The following is a 6,545-nucleotide window of genomic DNA, read 5'->3' as shown; positions in this document are numbered from 1 at the left end:
AGATGGAAGATTATCAGTTGTCCAGATGCACTCTTGCTGTCTTCACCTAAATACAAACTCTTTTATTTCCCAAAGGCAAAAGTATCATGACCTCTAACACCACAGGTTATTTTTGGCTGTTTTTTGCAACCTATAGTAATGGGATAATATAACAGGAATTAATTTATGGCTGGATTCTTTAATTGATTATTAAACAAAATTAATCCTTATGCTGCTTAGCTTAAGTTTTTACACTTTTATTGTGTATTCATAGGTATATAAATATGTTGTATATTTTATCAATATATCAAAATTGATCCATATTCTAACTTATGTGCACTTGGGTTTTCCTCCATTTTTAACTATCATGAAAAATGCTGCTATGAACATTCTTTCCGTTGAAGAGTCTGATCAAGACCCTTATACATATTTCCAATAAGATTGTTTTCCTTTCCATATTGATTTATAATTTCTTTATATATTCTGGATTCTGGATTCAGTTTGTGGGTTACAAGTATCGTATGTAATCCTTCTTCACTAACTCTATTTATTTATTTGTTTACTCACTTATTTATTTATTTATTTATTTATTTTTGCTCTCTTAATGCCCGTTTTTGAAGAACGGCAGTTTCTTATTTTGGCAGTACAATTTATATTTTTCTCCCTTTCTGGTCAATTCTTTTTATGCTTGTGTAATAGAAATATTTCCTTAGGCAAAAGCCATTAATGTATTTTGTACAGCTTACCCTTGAACAACACAGGAGTGAACTACATGGGCCCACCTATATGAGGATTTTATTGATATAGCATAATACTGTAAGCATATTTTCCTTTCCTTATGATTTTTTAATAACATTTCATTTTCTCTAGCTAACTTTATTGTAAACATGCAGTATATAATACATAAAACATAAAATACATGTGTTGGTTGAGTATGCTATCTATAAGACTAATGGGTAACAGTAGGCTATAAATAGCTAAGTATTTGGGGAGTTAAAACTTATATACAGTTATTTTACTGCATGACAGTCAGCACCCATAATCCCCATGTTCTTCAGGGGTCAGTTGTATATTCTAGATTTTTTTTCCCCGTAAATTCATATACAATACTCCTTAGGTGGATTTCTCTGTATGGTTGAGGTAGTTGTCCAATAATTTTTAGTTCTATCTGGATACAAAATTGATCTAGAATTGCCATAGGACTAAGCAAGTATGTATCTGTGTCTGGACTCTCTCTTTTGTTCTGTAAGTCTACTTGTCTTTGAGCTCTTGTCACTCTATCTTAATTAATATCATAGTAGCGTAATAAAGTTTTAATCTATAAGATGTCTTGGTTTATTCTTGGCAATTTGCACTTCTGTGTGCATTTTAGAATCAGCTTACAAACTTCTTGAACAAAAAATTTCTTCTGAAATTTTGCTATAGTTGTACTGAAACTATAGATTATTTTGAAGGGACTAGGCATTTAGGATATTGGGTCTTTCAACATGGCTCATAATAGACTTTAGTCTTCTTTAATTTTTGTCATTGACATTTTGAGTTTTTCAGTCATAATTCTGAATCTTTAAATTTTTATTTATTTATTCATTTATTTATCTATTTGCAGGCGCCCCACTGAGCAGGGAGTCCGATGTGGGGCTTGATCCCAGGACCCCGAGATCATGACCTGATCTGAAGGCAGATACTTAACCCACTGAGCCACCCAGGTGCCCATGAATTTTTAAATTTTATATTGTCTAAATTTGAATCTTTTTTTTTTCCTTTCTACCAGGGAATGAGCTTTTCATTATCTTTGAAGTACAATAATTTTGCTAGGATATATCTCACTGTATATTGTACTATGTCAATATTCCTTGAGACATACTGTACCATTTCTATGAAGGGATTTAACTTCTTTACTTTTGAAAATGTTTTTTGTTTTATAATTTTTTTTCCATTCTATTATTTTAGTTTCCCTGAGGGACTCCATTTTTTTCTTTTTAACATTTTTTGATAAATGATCTGCTTATTGGTCACTTGAACTTTTTTTTTCCTGTTTCTTTTTCATTCCTTTATTTTTTAAAAAAATAATTCCTGTATAGATAGTACAGAATATTTTATTAGTTTCAGGTGTGCAATATAATAATTCAACACTTCCATACATCATCCAATGCTCATCACAATAAGTGTATTCCATAATCACCATCACATATTTAACACATCCCTCCACTCACATCTTTTTTGGTAACCAACAGTTTATTCTCTATAGTTAAGGATCTGTTTCTTGAATTGCCTTTCTTTTTTTTTTCCTTTTCTCATTTGTTTCATTTTTAGACTTCACATATGAGTGAATTCATATACTATTTGTATTGCTATGATTGACTTATTTCACTTAGAATAGTACCCAACCACATAGTTGTAAATGGCAAGGTTTTATTTTTTCATGGCTGAGTAATATTCCATTGAATCCATACACCACCTCTTCTTTATTCATTCATTGGTCAGTGGACCCTTGGAATGCTTCCATAATTTGTCTATTGTAGATAATGCTGTTATACACATCAGGGTTCATGTATCCCTTTGAAGTAGTATTTTATTATTTTTTTGGTAAATATATAGTTGTGTAATTAACATTTTGAGGAATCTCCATACTGCTATTCAAAGCAGCTGGACCAGTTTGCATTCCCACCAACAGTGCCAGATTTCCTATTCTCCACACCCCGGCAAATACCTGTTGCTTCTAGTGTTGATCTTAGCTATTCTGACAGGTGTAAGAAGATATCTCATTGTAGTTTTGATGTGCATTTCCCTGATGATTAGTGATGTTGAGCATGTTTTAATGTGTCTGTTGACATTTGTATGTCTTCATTGGGAAAATGTCTATTCCTGTCTTCTGCTCATTTTTAATTGGATTATTCCTTTTTGGGATGTTGAGTTTTATATGTTCTTTATATATTTTGGATACTAATCTATTGGATATATCATTTATAAATATCTACTCCCATTCCATAAGTTTTCTTTTAGTTTTCTTGATTGTTTCCTTCAGTGTGCAGAATATTTTTATTTTGATGTAACCCCAATAGTTATTTTTGTTTTTGTTTTCCTTGCCTCATGAGACATATCTAGAAAGAAATTTTTATCTATATCAATGAAGTTACTGCATGTATTCTCTGGTAGGATTTTGATGGTTTCCTGCATCATGTTTAGGTCTTTCATCCATTTTGGATTTATTTTTGTGTATGGTGTAAGAAAAATGGCCATTCTTTCACACTTACTGTCCATTTGTTGAAGAAACAGTCTTTTATTCATTGGGTATTCTTCCTGTGTTATCAATGACTTATTGACTATATAATTGTGGGTTCATTTCTGGGTTTTCTGGCTCTTTCCATTGTTCTTTCTTAGTTTCAGGGGTAGAATTCAGTGATTGATCAGTTGTATATAACACCTATGTGTCTGTTCTTGTGTCACCACTTATTTTTTTTTTTAAGATTTTATTTATTTACTTGACAGACCAAGATCACAAGTAGGCAGAGAGGCAGGCAGGGATAGAGGAGGAAGCACGCTCTCCACAGAGCAGAAAGCCCGATGTGGGGCTCTATCCCAGGACCCTGGGATCATGACCTGAGCCAAAGGTAGAGGCTTTAACCCACTGAGCCACCCAGGCGCCCCTAGCACCATTCTTTTTTTTTTTTTATCATAATATCTTTGTAATATAATTTGAAGTCAAGAATTGCGATGCCTCTAACTTTTTTTTTTTTTTTCCAGATTGCTTTGGCTATTTGGGGTCTTTTGAATATTGCTGTTGATATTTTTATAGGGGTTGAATTATAGGTGTGGAATGCTCTAGGTAGTACAGACATTTTAACAATATCTGTTCTTCCAATCCATGAGCATAGAATGTCTGTCCATTTCTTTGTGTCCTCTTAAAATTCTTTCATCAGTGTTTTAAGTTTTCACAGTATAGATCTTTCACCTTTTGATTATATTTATGCCCAGATATCTTACTAGTTTTGGTGCAGTTGCAAATGGTATTGATTCCTTAATTTATCTTTTTGCCACTCCTTAATAAAATACTAACAAACTGAATCCAACAATACATTAAATAAAGCATTCACCACAATCCAGTAGGATTTATTCCTGGGTTACAAGGGTGGCTCAATGTTTATAAGTCAATCAGCTTGATACATGGCATAAATAAAGAAAGTATAAGAACCATCTGATCATTCCAGTAGAGGCAGAAAAGGTTGTACAAAGTACAATATTCATTCATAATAAAACTCAATAAGGTAGGTTTAGAGGGAACATACCTCAACATAAAAAAGGCGATATATGAAAAACCAAAAGCTAATATCATCCTAAACAGGGAAAAACTGAGAGCTTATCTTGTAGGTTCAGGAACAAGACAAAGATGTCCATTGTTACCACTTTTATTCAACAAAGTACTGGAAATCAGACAACTAGAAGAAATTAAAAAGTGTCCAAACTGGCAAGAAAGAAGTAAAGCTTTTACTCTTCGCACATGACATGATACTATGTATAGGGAAGTCAAAAGATTCCACCAAGAAACAGAACTGATAAATGTATTCAATAAATTTAAAGTATAAAAAATTAGTGTACAAAAATCTGTTGCACTTTTATACACCAATAATGAAAAAACAGAAATGGATTATTTTCTTGATTTGATGTGATAATTAATTGACCTGCAAATATCAAATGTCACTTATCACACAGAAATAAATCCCACTTGCATGAGGTGAACAATTTTTCTAATGTATTTTTGAATTCAGTTTGCTAGTATTTTGTAGAGAATTTTTGCATCTCTATTAATCAGAAATATTAGCTTGTAGTTCCTTTTTTGTGTGTGGTATCTTTATCTGATTTTGGTGGCAGGGTAATGCTTGCCTCATTGAATTTGGAAGTTTTTCTTCATTCTCTAGGTTTTTGAGATATTTGGAGAAGGTTAGGTATTAACTCTTCTTTAAATGTTTGGTAGTATTTGCCTGTGAAGCAATTTGATGCTGACTGGTCGTGTTGGCAGTTTTTGAATACTGCCTTGAATTTTTGCTGGTTATCGGCCTGCTCATTTTCTATTTCTTCTCTTTCAGTTTTGGTAGTTTATATGTTTCTATGAATTTATACATTTCTTGTAGGTTGCCCAATTTGTTGGCATATAGATTTTCATAATATTTTCTTATGATTGTATTTCTATAGTTTTTATTATTTCTCCTCTCTCATTTGTGATTTTATTTATTTGATTCCTCTCTCTCTCTCTCCTTCTTTTTCTAGCTAGTGGTGAATCAATCATATTGATTTTTTCAAAGAACAAGCTCCTGGTTCCATTAATCTATTATATATATTTTTCTTTTTTTAAATTTATTTATTTTCAGAAAAACAGTATTCATTATTTTTTCACCACACCCAGTGCTCCATGCAAGCCGTGCCCTCTATAATACCCACCACCTGGTACCCCACCCTCCCACCCCCCCGCCACTTCAAACCCCTCAGATTGTTTCTCAGAGTCCATAGTCTCTCATGGTTCACCTCCCCTTCCAATATTTGTTTGTTTGTTTTGTTTTAGATTCTATATTATTTATTTCTGCTATAATCTTTATTATTCCTTTCATTTTTGTGGTTTTAGGTTTTGTTTGTTGTTCTTTTTCTAACTTTTTTAGGTGCAACATAAAGTTGTTTATTTAAGGGGCTCCCGGGTGGCTTAGTGGGTTAAGCCTCTGCCTTCAGCTCAGGTCATAATCTTGGGGTCCTGGGATCAAGCCCCTCATCAGGCTCTGTGCTTATCAGGGGACTTATTATCCCTCCCCCTCTGCCTGCCTCTCTAACTACTTGTGATCTCTCGCTCTGTCAGATAAGTAAATAAAATCTTTTTAAAATGTTGTTTATTTGTGGGACACCTGGGTGGCTCAGTTGGTTAAGTGACTGCCTTCGGCTCAGGTCATGATCCCGGCATCCTGGGATCGAGTCCCACATCGGGCTCCTTGCTCGGCAGGGAGCCTGCTTCTCCCTCTGACTCTGCCTGCCACTCTGTCTGCCTGTGCTCTCTCTCTCTGACAAATAAATTAAAAAAAAAAGTTGTTTATTTGAGATTTTTTCTTGCTTCTTTAGGTAGGCCTGTATTGTTGTAAACTTTCCTCTTAGAATGGCTTTTGGTGCATATAAGAAGAATTGGACCATTGTGTTTTCATTTTCATTTTTTCCATGTACTTTTTTATTTCTTCTTTTATTTCTTGGTTTACCCATTCTTTCCTTAGTAGCACGTTATTTAAACTACATGCATCTGTTGTCTTTCCAGATTTTTTTCTTGTGGTTGACTTCTAGTTTCATAATGTTGTGTAGAGAAAATAGGCATGGTGTAATTTTGATACTCTTGAATTGTTGAGGTTTATTTTGGGGGCTAATAGGTGATCTATTCTGAAAAATGTCCCATCCACTTCTGTAAAGAATGTGTATTCTGTTGTATTAAAATGGAAGTTCTGAGTATATCTTTTAAATCAATCTGTAACAGTCATTCAAAACCAGTTTCCTTGTTGATTTTTTTGCCTGGATGATCTTTCCATCAATGTAGGTGTGGT

This window comes from Neovison vison, chromosome X (assembly GCF_020171115.1).
Source record: "Neovison vison isolate M4711 chromosome X, ASM_NN_V1, whole genome shotgun sequence".
NCBI lineage: Eukaryota > Metazoa > Chordata > Mammalia > Carnivora > Mustelidae > Neogale > Neogale vison.
This window is presented reverse-complemented; position numbering follows the sequence as displayed.